At 31.2% G+C, this 12,080-nt stretch overlaps 1 protein-coding gene across 1 annotated transcript in view; it reads right to left on the bottom strand.

The window, feature by feature from the left end:
• The window catches only part of LOC114324772 (glutamate receptor ionotropic, NMDA 3B-like), a 424,994-nt gene that overhangs the window by 192,848 nt on the left and 220,066 nt on the right, over positions 1 to 12,080 (bottom strand). The gene's annotated exons all lie outside the window — the stretch shown is intronic.

Here is a 12,080-nt window from a genome sequence, read left to right as displayed (position 1 = left end):
GCCACATCCCAAATGCTTCCAATTTTCTGTACATATCTTCGTTGAAAGTCCACGATTCAACGCTATAAAAAGGAGAGAGAAGACATAGAATCGCAACATTGTTACTTCTATACCAAGTGAAAGATTGTGGTTCTTGAAGAAGGCCCCCCATACGGTTGAAGGTGGATCTAGCTTTTCTGATGCGCGCTCTTATCTCTTGATTGTTGGTCCATTCTTCAATTATTATGGCTAGGTATTTGTAGTGCTTTACTCTTTTTAAAAAGTTTTAATTGAGGTTATCTTTTTCTCACTAATAATAATCATAAGCCTTTTCTGCTTTAGGTTTGTATTGAGTCCATATATGAAACAAATATCATGTAGTAGAGACCTTAGCCTAAATCTTAGAAAACGAGTACTAAAGTATTATGTATCTTCTGTTCTTTTGTATGGTGTGGAGACATGAGCCCTTAATATACAATGTCTCAGTAGATTGGAAGCATTTGAAATGTGGATATATCGACGAATGCTGAGAATTTCCTGGACAGACAGACTAACAAACGAAGAAGAATAGAGAACAGCAGGGAGGTACTGGATTCCATCAAAATAAGAAAACTGCAATACTTGGGTCATATAAAACGTGGTGACATATTATATGAACTCCTAAAATTAATTACGCAAGGAAAGATTCAAGGAAGGCGCAGCATAGGTGGAAGAAAAATGTCGTGGCTGACAAATCTCAGAGAATGCTTTGAATGCAGCTCAACTGAACTCTTTCGGACTGTAGTGTCAAAAGTTAGAATAGCAATGATGATTGCCAACTTTCGTCGCGGAGAAGGTCCGTAAAGAAGAATGAGTCCATATTGTTGACTGTAATACTTCTTGATTTTGTTCATAAGGAATTGTAGGTCTTCTAGGTTGTCCGCAAATACTATGGTGTCATCTGCATATATCTGAAGTTGTTTAGCCGGTACCTATTTAGTAGAAACTCTTTTGAGATTTGTGCAAAGCTTCGATAAATATTGTTTCAGGGTAGAGGAGGCAAAGGTCTTCTTTGATGATTGGAGGAGGCAAAATACAGTCTTGCTTCACTCCACTCATGAGCTTTACATATTTGGTGTGTTCAGCTTCAACTTTGAGATTTTCTGTCTGATTCCAATAAAGGTTTCTAATTATTTTCAGATGTGGGTCTTTAATTCCTGGCTCTTCTAATATTTTCATTATCTAGGCGTGTTGTTCTATACAGTTGGTACGTAAAATAAAAAGGCGAATACTTCAGTAATCCGAATGGATTTCGGTATTCCGCGTGTTGTCTATGAACATAAATAAGGGGCGCGACACAAAATACCGACCACTCTACCTTATCGGTAATAATCTACGGAAAGCTTAGGGTAAATTAAAGGTGGAATTCCAAAAATAAAATTGATGTCTTTGGACTCATTTTGTAATGCATTAAAGATTACGGGATCTGGATATCAATGCATATTTTTTTTATAATTCGTGTATCAAAGTAGCGCGTGAAGTTAAGCTTGTTAGGATTTTGAGGGCTACCCAGAAATAAGTGCTAGCGGCGTTCAGTTGAGTAGGATGAAAGACGGGCTTTACTCAATACCCAAAGACCGTGGAGTGGCCGATCAATACTCGGATAAGGTTAGGTGCGAAACGGAAGATATAGATCAACGCCCAACCGTATAAACTGGAAGGACGGTAAAATTCCCTCATCTTCTTTAGTCTCAGCATTCGTAATGGCTTGTAAATTTTAGAAGCCTCGGAGGTGTAACCAGAGTAGGTTCCCATTGTGTTCAGTCTGGTGGGATGTAGAGTAATATTTTTAGTATTATTTTATGTGCTATTAGATTGAAAACTCTTTTATCTTTTTTTATTAAATTTTTTTATTTTAATTATAATATTTGAGGTGAATAATGCAATGTAAAATGACTTAAAAATCACCACTTCGTGTAAGTTTTACATGTTTTGACGAATTTGAACTTTGTTTAGAATTATGTTGTATCGGCAGAACGTATATCAAATTTACTTCCATCAGTATCTCAATAATTACCGCATTGAGATATTATCAAAGCTGGCTATGTGCTAAATAAACTATTTGATATTCTGACATTTTGTGCTTCTATATTTGGAACTTACTTAAGTATAATAAATTATTAACACTATGTCGATAGTAAACAGAACTAATAAATATGTACACTATTAATATGTACCAAAAGTATTTTTCTATTCATGATTTTTAATAAATTTTCTTTTGTTTTAATACAGTACAGAAAATTTTAAAAACACATAATTTAAAAACTACAAAAGGAATATACAAAGAAGGTGCCAAAACATCAAAATATATCTACAATTGTTGAATAAAAATCATCTTTTTACCATTCTTATATTAACATTTTATATTATATTGTACTATGTTTAAATTAAAAAAGTATTGGATAATTTTTGAGAAAAAAAAAGTTTAAAAATAATATTTAATTTTTAGCAGAATGATGTAATATTCGTCTATCGTCTTGTTTAGGTGTGTACAAACCCATAGCATTTCAAGTTAAAACATGTTTTTGCCAAAAAAAAACAAGAAACAAAACATTGTTAGAGCAGAATATTTATTTTGGACATTTGTGTTCGAGCATTTGATCTGTGCACTATGTCTGCTTGAGTTTTCAATGAGGAGGTGCGTTTTTACAAAAAATGAGTAATATAATGTCAGAACAAGCAGCCTTAATTGAAGGTTTAATTGGAGATGGCCGATCGCAGCAATATCTTGCTGAAGTTATAGAAACCCACCAATCCAACGTTTCAAGAGCTTTAAGAAGGTGTAAAGAAAGTGGAGGATACACAAAAGACCAGTTCCAGGACTTTCCAGGTGCACGAACCCAGCAGTTGAACGATATTTACATCTGCAGACTTTGCGTACACATTATGTTCTACAGACATTTCGTACACATCGTATTCGTACACATCGCAGGGTGGTCCTTCAGGACATCCTTCTCGTAGGACGCCTCACTAGCATAGTAACGATCTTGATAATAACAATATTATAATCAATTTATGATAATCTCTCTGTGGGCTATTTACATCTCCTTATAATTTGGACTTTGAAAAGTAAACTATACGTGAGCCTCTACGAGGTTCCATAAACAAAACTGCGTTAATCAACCTTCGTTTTGTTTGCATATTTAGAAAAAATATCTTTTTGTAACAACCTAATTTACTTAAAATAATATACATTTTTTTATACATATTATATTATAGAGTAAGGGGTTTTTTCCTTATTGTACAAACAGATTAAGGGAATTTGGAATCAGAGTCAGAATGACTGCTACTGCTCCAGTGTTAACGAGGGCACACCGTATGTCACATTTAAGTATTGCACCCGAACATATCGATTGGGCTATTAACGATAAAATTTGCCCTTTTGGATCCGATAGGCACTTTGCTCTGTCAAATCCACAAAGTGCACATCTTGACTCCTCAGTATAAAGAATATTAGTCCAGTCGTTAATATCCCAATCGACATGTTCTGGTGCAAAATTTAAACGTGCTATGCGGTGTGCACTCGTTAACATTGTAGCAGTAGCAAGCATTCTGGCTCTGATTCCATATTCCCTTAATCTGCTTCTAACCGAATTGGCACTTTACAAACCGAATATTACGGGCCAGGGCTGTGGAAAGATTATTTCACAGTTATCTAGTAACATGATGTGTACGTAAAGTCTGCAGATGTACATAACGTTCATCTGCTGGGTTCGTGCCCCTGGGGAGTCTTGGAACTGGTGTTCTTGAGTCTCCTCCCCTTTCTTTATGCCTTCTTTAAGCTCTTGAAGTGCTGGATTGATGGATTCCCATAACATCAGCAAGATACTGCCGCGATCGTCCATCTCCAATTGATCCTACAGTTTGGGTTGCTTGTTCTGACGTTATACTAGTCATTTTTTGTAAGAACGTATCTCCTTATTGAAAACTCAAGCAGACACGGTGCACAGATCAAATTGTCAAACACAAATATCCAAAATAAATGCTCTCCTTTAACAACGTTTTGTTTACTGTTTTTTTTTTCGACAAAAACACGCTTCAACTTGAAATGTTATGGATTTGTAGACACCTAAAGAAGACGATAGATGGGTATTATAACATTCTGCTAAAAATTAAAAATTATTTAAATTTTTTTTGTTTTAAAAATTATGTGATACTTTGTGCGTTTAGTGTATACAGGGTGTCCCGGAAAATAGTGCGTTCCTTTAAGGTATGGATAGAATACACAATTTAGAACAAAAAAGTCCTATACCATTTTTCTCTAAAGTTAACGGTTTCCAAAAAAAAGATTACATTGGTTTCCATATACCTGAATTTTAATCTTCAGAAAATTAAATAATCTGGCAACATGTTACTCACTGGTGAATAAGAACTCGTTTGTGTCTTACAGTATTTAAAATAATCCAACTTAATACTTACTATTTTTGTTTACTATAATTTTTTTTAAAATGTACTTGAAATATGGCATAATTTTAAACGAATTATACTTACATATTTTAACATGAAAACACACATTTTAACTGAACCACCACTTTTGCGAACACATGAATTCATAGAGTATCATGCACTCATACGACGAGAAATTCCAGCAAAACATTTTGAAAGAAATTATAGCAGGTGTTATGCCTCTCCATTTATTGATCTGCCATAAATAATCAACATAATATCATAATATTACTTAACTCATGAACACACGATTCAAAAACATTTTCGGCGTTGACACTAAACAGTATTCTTCCAAATTTATCTGTTTACTAAACATGGGACTATTTACGTTTAGATTTTTGTACTTCACAGAGTTGCCAGATTTGAATTTGAATTCCAAAATGTTTTATAGTTTTTTGGTCAAACGGTTGAATTTAGAAAAAAATGTTATAAGAGTTTTTTTGTTCTGCATGGTGCCTACTACCTATACTTTAAAGGAACGCACTATTTTCCGGGACACCCTGTATAGATACTTTTAAGGAAAATATTGTAAATTATTGTTTTAAGTGTACAACGAAGAAAAATAATGTTATACTAGTTAACCAAATGATAATCTTAAAATATACGTAAAAGCTTTCCAGAATTCAATCATGGTAATTGTCTTTGTTACTGTACACGCTATTCCAGTTTTCACTTTAATAACGCAACCGTACTTCTAGTTCTGGATCCTTTGTGAAAATCATCTCCTTGATAGGTAATATTACTCTGCGTATGTTGTCACTGTTAACTTATAAATTAACAGGCGACAGGAACTAGCTCTATTCAGTCTATTCCATGAATATACGACTGTTTTGAATTATAGTTGTTACATTAAATCCTCTCAATTTTTTAAATACGATTGTAAGTAATGAAACTGTGTACATTTATTTATAGGTCTGGATCCCGCGTATGAAACAAAAGTTGATTAATAGCAAGCTGAAAATTTGTTAATAGCTTAAGGGTGTCTACTCCGACAAACTTTGATATATGGGAACACTGGAACAGGGGCAGTTTTAATTGTGGAACAGTTTAAAAATTTGGAACGGTCACACCACGAAAACGGCATATTTATTTTGTCCGACAGAACAGACCTAAACTCTCCGAACAGAGATTAAACTCTCATGCAAAAAGCAGGCTGCCATTTATCACCAAATGGGCGTTTTAATGAGTGGAACCTGTAGAATATGTCAAATGACAGGAATTATGACAGGGGATAAATAGCAGTCTGATTTTTGCATGACAGTTTAATCTCTGTTTGGAGAGTTTAAGTCTATTCTGTCAGACAAAATAAATGTGCCGTTTTCGTGGTCTGACCGTTCAAAATTTTTAACCTGTTCCACAATTAAAACTGCCCTGTTCCAGTGTTCCCATATATCAAAGTTTATCCGACTAGACACCCTTAAGCTATTAACAAATTTTCAGCTTGCTATTAATCAACTTTTTTCGCATACGCGGGATCCAGACCTATTAGTAGAATATTTAATTAATGGTACAAAAACAAAACAAAATCTAATCTCCTAATCTCCTAAAACTATTATCAACCATCATGTTTGTTGGTTGCCTATTTAAAATTTGCGAATGCTACGGAGCATTATCCAGTATTAGAACAGTACTCCAGGGTAATAAGGTTTTTTCCATGACACTCGAGCAGCCAGGGTACTGAAGCGTTTTTTCGACAGGTAATACCTATGAGAACAAATTGTGAATATTTCCTGCGTAGGATCTGGCGGCCATTTTTATTTATAAACAATTTAATGTCGAAAAACGGCATTTTTTCCGATTTTTTTCAAATCAATGGAAAACAGTGCACCTTCTGGTTACATTAGAACAAAAATCTTCGAGAGCATAGAAAAACCTTTAAAATGACGTATTACAAAGGTTGATACACTTATTTATTGTTAATATAATTGAGAAAAAAGGTCTAAATTTCAAAAAAAAAATAATTTTGCAATAACTATTGTAAAAATTAGTGTACAACTTTGAATTTTTTGTCAGATGAGGGTTAATTAGTGCTTAACAAGTGACAAAAATTTCAAAGCGATTCATTTAATTGTTTATATTTTATTCAAATTGTTTATCCCAGAAAGCTTTTTTTTGCAATAACATAAGTCAGAAAAACAGAATGTTAGAACCACTCTGCAGGTGTCAAATGTAAGAGCATAAGCTAAACTTTCAAACCTGTTTAAAAAATGTTAATAAAGAGTGCACTTATTAGTAATAAATAATTATGAAAAATTCTCGTTAATTTTTCCTTATAAACAATTTGAATAACTTTCTTGTTATGGCCGGTACAAACATTTTTTTTGCACATTCTAAAAGATGGCATTTTTATGCGAACTTAGGAAAAAATAAGTTAGCCTAGGTCAATTAGGGCCAAAGTTAGCAACATTTTTTTAAAAATCCACAGCTAATTTGTTTATGATAAATAAGAATCGAAAATAGCGCTCTTCCACTTTTAAAGACACAAAGTATTCAGAAAAAATTTTGGATTTATTTGCTCTTTAAGGGAGTCGTCAATAAAGCTTCAAAAATGAAGTAGAAGCATAAAATCCGTGCGACCTAAAATTGAAATATCAACTTCAAAATCCTACAATTTTTTGTAACTTGGGAAGCAACCAATGGATTTTAATGTTTTTTTTAATTTGTATGTACTTTTAGCGTACTTTACAAATATGGAGTCTGTTGATTTATAAATTATTTAATAAACAATTTAATTTGTTTAAAAAAATTTTTTTCAAAAAAAATTTTTTTACCGTATTTTAGGTGAACAACTACAATGTTATGTATGTAATAATTGATAAAAAATTGTAATAAATATATTATTACTACACTCACCGGCACAAAATTCGGCCACCCAAAATTTTTGATTAAGTTTAATAGTTTATAACTTTATTATTTGTGCTCCGATTTTTAAGATTCTTGCACCAATTTGTAGATACATATATTGATATCGTTTCGTATTTTTCCGGTAACAAAAAAATTTGCTTGCGTGGCATTATACAGGGGTGAATGGAAGCGTTGTATTTTCTACTAACTTTAAAAAATTCTGTGGAAAAACGGAAGGGCTCATTTTGTGTCATAGTCCTGTCATATTATCCCAGAGACATCACTAAAATTTTGTTTTTTGAATTATCCGAATATCTCTTTTCGTGTAAGAGCTGTACCATTTTTTGTAAATAAAAACACTGATTGACTCATAAAATAGAGGTTGGATTGATAAGATTAGAATGGCCCGCATGCAGCCCAGATCTCAATCCTGTTAAGCATTTATGGGATGAATTAAAAAGAGCTATGCGCCGTTATCCCAGGCCTCCAGAAAATTTGGTACAGTTATGGCCTTGGTAGAGGAATATCGGACTATTCCCCAGGTAATATTATTTTTTATTCATATAAATATAAAATCTAAGACATAACAATGATTTGATAAACAATGAATCAAAAAAATTACTGCAACTGTAAGCAAACTTATAGAGTAAAAGTCACACTTTTATAGAAATTTTTCTTTTATTATAATAATATATACAGAGAGGGCTAAATTATGGAATAAATTCATTTTCTCTAAAATCGACGACTTTGAAGAAAAATCCCGAAACAGGTCGATTTTTATTTTTAAATTACAATTTTTTTGGCATATATTTTATACTAGTGTCGTCATCCATCTGAGCTTGATGACGTAATCGATGATTTTTTTAAATGGGAATAGGGGTCATGTGACACCTCATTTGAAAGGGTGTTCAATTGTCTATTCAGTAATATAAACAATTATATCCTTATTTATACAGGGTGACCAAAATAATAATTTTTGGATTAAATTAATTGACGCAAAAAGAAGAATGTATGTAATTTATTTAACTCAAAATACATTGTACTGCTGCCAGTAAATAAAAAAAATTATTTCACAAATAAACATTTCTTTTCGCTTAAATTAAATCACAGACAACCTCTTTGCAGTTTTAACATTTAATTTGAGCGAAAATCAATGTTTATTTGCCAACTAAACATTTTTTTCAATTTTCTTACAGCGACAGAAAGTATTTTGAGATAAATAAACTGTATACATTCTTCTTTTTTCGTCAATTAATTTAATTCAAAAATTATTTTTTTGGCTACCCTGTATAAATAATGATATTAATGTTTATATTACTGAATAGAGAATTGAACACATTTCAAATGGGGTTTCACACGACCCCTATTCCTATTTAAAAAATCATAGATTACGTCATCACGCTCTGGTGGATGACGTCACTAATATGAAATATATGCCAAAACATTGTAATTTAAAAATAAAAATCGACCTGTTGCGGGATTTGTTCACAATCCTCCATTTTAGAGAAAATAAATTTTTTCCATAATTTAGCCCCTCCCTGTATATATTATAATATATTCATAACAATTTTTTATCAATTATTATATACATTACTTGGTAGTAGTGCACCTAAAACATGGTAAAAAATTAAATAAATTGTTTTTTTTTGTTTAAATAAATTAAATTGGTTATTATAATTTATATCAACTGACTCCATATTTGTAAAGTACGCTAAAAGTACATACAAATTAAAAAAACATTAAAATCCATTGGTTGGTTCCCAAGATACAAAAAGCTGTAGGATTTTGAAGTTAATATTTCAATTTTAGGTCGCATGGATTTACATACTTCATTTCTAAAGCTTTATTGACGACTTCCTTGAAAAGCAAATAGAGCAAAACAATTTTTATGAATACTTCATGTCTTTAAAAGTGAAAAAGCGCTATTTTCGATCCTTATTTTTTATAAACAAATTAGCTGTAAATTTAAAAAAAAAAAATGTTGCTAACATTGGCCCTAATTGACCTAGGCTAAATTATTTTTTTTTAAAGTTCGTGTAAAAATACCATCTTGTAGAATATGTAAAAAAATGTTTGTGCCGACCATAACAAAAAAGCTATTCAAATTGTTTATAAGGAAAAATTGACGAGACTTTTGCATAATTATTTATTACTAATACATGCACTTTTTATTGAATTTTTTTTAAACAAGCTTGAAAGTTTAGCTTATGATCTTTTATTTGCCACCTGCAGAATGGTTCTAACATTCTGCTTTTCTGACTTATTTTATTGCAAAAAAAGCTCTCTGGGATAAACAATTTGAATAAAATATAAACAATTGAATAAATCGCTTCGAAATTTTTGTCACATATTACGCACTACAGAACCCTCATTTGACAAAAATTTCAAAGCTGTATACTAATTTTTACAATAGTTATTGCAAAATTAATTTTTTTGCAATTTAGACCTTTTTTCTCAATTATATTAACAATAAATAAGTTTATCAATCTGTGTAATACGTCATTTTAAAGATTTTTCCATGCTCACGAAGATGTTTGTACTAATGTAACCACAAGGTACACTGTTTTCCATTGATTTGAGAAAAAACGGAAAAAATGCCGTTTTTCGACATTAAATTGTTTATAAATAAAAATGGCCGCCAGATCCTACGCAGGAAATAGTTACAATTTGTTCTCATATGTATTACCTGTCGAAAAAACGCTTCAGTACCCTGGCTGCTCGAGTGTCACGAACAGGGTATATTTTTGCCTTATTACCCTGGCCTACAGATGGTTCATGTAAACTTGGCAAGAGGTTTGCTTTCAACCAATGTACAAATATTTCCGTATTAATATTACTGTGATAATCCTCCAATTTTGATTTTGAACGAAAACGCCCATCAATAAAACCATGATTTCTACCTGCATGCAAAATATGTCTCTTTCCCTCAGTATCGGTATGTTTAGTGGATTTTATACTTTCGTCCTGCCTAATTCGTTTTATAAAGAATTTTGGAAAAATCCATGTTTAATCTAAATAAACAAAGGCAGAACATTATTTTTTAAATCTGTTATACTTTTTTAACAATTCTACTCTTTTCCTAACGACACAAAGTATTTCTATTGTTTTCCTTTTTGAACTTAAGCCCAATTTGTCTCAAAACTCTCCAGACACTTTTTATGAAAATTTCAAATGTATGTCTTTCGTTTAAATTCTGTAACACCGAATCTAAATAAAACATGTTCTTTCTTTTCACGCATTTTATTTTATAGTCGGATTTCAAATTTTAAACCTTCGGGAAGACTTATTAGTCCAGGACGCATCTGTTTTCAGATGGACGTTGAGAGGTGACTCATATTTTTTTGCAGAAATTGCTTAGATTTAACTCATATAATAATATTTGAGTTATCCCCCACTCAAAAAGGTCCGGAACATTGTTTAAATAATCAAAATGTCAAAAAATGGAGGAAAAATTCGATTTTTTAATTAGTTTTTTGATTATAACTTTAAAAGTGTTTGCTTCCAAGAAAAGTTGCACTAACATAAAAGTGGCATAATTAAATTTCCTATATTGTAGGATTTGTTAAAAAGTTTAAAAATTGTCACCCTTGTTGCAAAATAGCTATAATTGCGAAAAAACGATAAAAAAAAACAAGTATTCGCATTTTACGTTTTTCAACCATTTATGATACACGTAAGGCCTTCATATTTTATCCAGAAAAACTTTATGAGACAGCAAACAATATTGTAAATTTCATTAAGATCGGTTCAACAGATTTTGCAAAATTAATTTTGCAATCCAGCTTTCGCAAAAAAATTCATTTTTTCAAAATGTTGCAGGACTGAAAATATAGCAGGTAGCAAATTGAACTTTTTTTTTGTATATAGAAGAATACTGTATCTTTCATCTGCAGTTTTCAAAATTAAAATCGGTTAACTGCCACGGCGCCAGGAATTTTTTTAAATAAACATTAATTTTTGGTGCCACGCGCAAGACAGCGGTGTTCGATTCACACAAGTTAAATTTACTTCCAATCTTTACTTAATATATTATTTTCTTACTCTGTATTTTGTTGTTTTTTAATATTTTAATTTCACAAAAATCAAACTAATTTGATTATTGTTTGTGAAATTTTGTTTAAACAATTGCAAATGTTTAAAAGTAATAAACTGTCAATCACTAAGTTAAAATATATGAATAAATAAAGTTTTTGCTAAAAAAAGTGTTATTTCAAAGAACAGAATATGTGTTTTTATTTTGCAATAAATAAATTTATTTATTTATATCGAAATGTACTAAAAATTAAAATTTATCAATCATTATCAAAGGTCATTGGAATGCCCAATCATAGCAAACGTATCCGCTGTCCTGCGCGTAGCACCAAAAATTATTGGTTATTTAAAAAAATTCCTGACGTCCGTCGTGGTAGTTAAACGATTTTAATTTTGCAAATTGCAAATTTAAGATACGGTATTCTTATAAAATTCAACTTGCTTTATTTTTAGTCCTGCAACATTTTGAAAAAATGAATTTTTTTGCGAAAGCTGGATTGTAAAATTTATTTTGCAAAATCTGTTAAACCGATCTTAATGAAATTTACAGTATTGTTTCACTGTATCATAAAGTTTTTCTAGGAAAAATATGAAGGTCCTAAGTGTAACATAAATGGTTAAAAAACGTAAAATGCGAATACTTGTTTTTTTTTTATTTTTCACAATTATTGCTATTTTGCAATAAGGGAGGATAAATCAAATATTATTATATGAGTTATTTTCAAGAAATTTCTGCAAAA

Source organism: Diabrotica virgifera, chromosome 3 (assembly GCF_917563875.1).
Source record: "Diabrotica virgifera virgifera chromosome 3, PGI_DIABVI_V3a".
Classification (NCBI taxonomy): domain Eukaryota; kingdom Metazoa; phylum Arthropoda; class Insecta; order Coleoptera; family Chrysomelidae; genus Diabrotica; species Diabrotica virgifera.
This window is presented reverse-complemented; position numbering and strand designations above follow the sequence as displayed.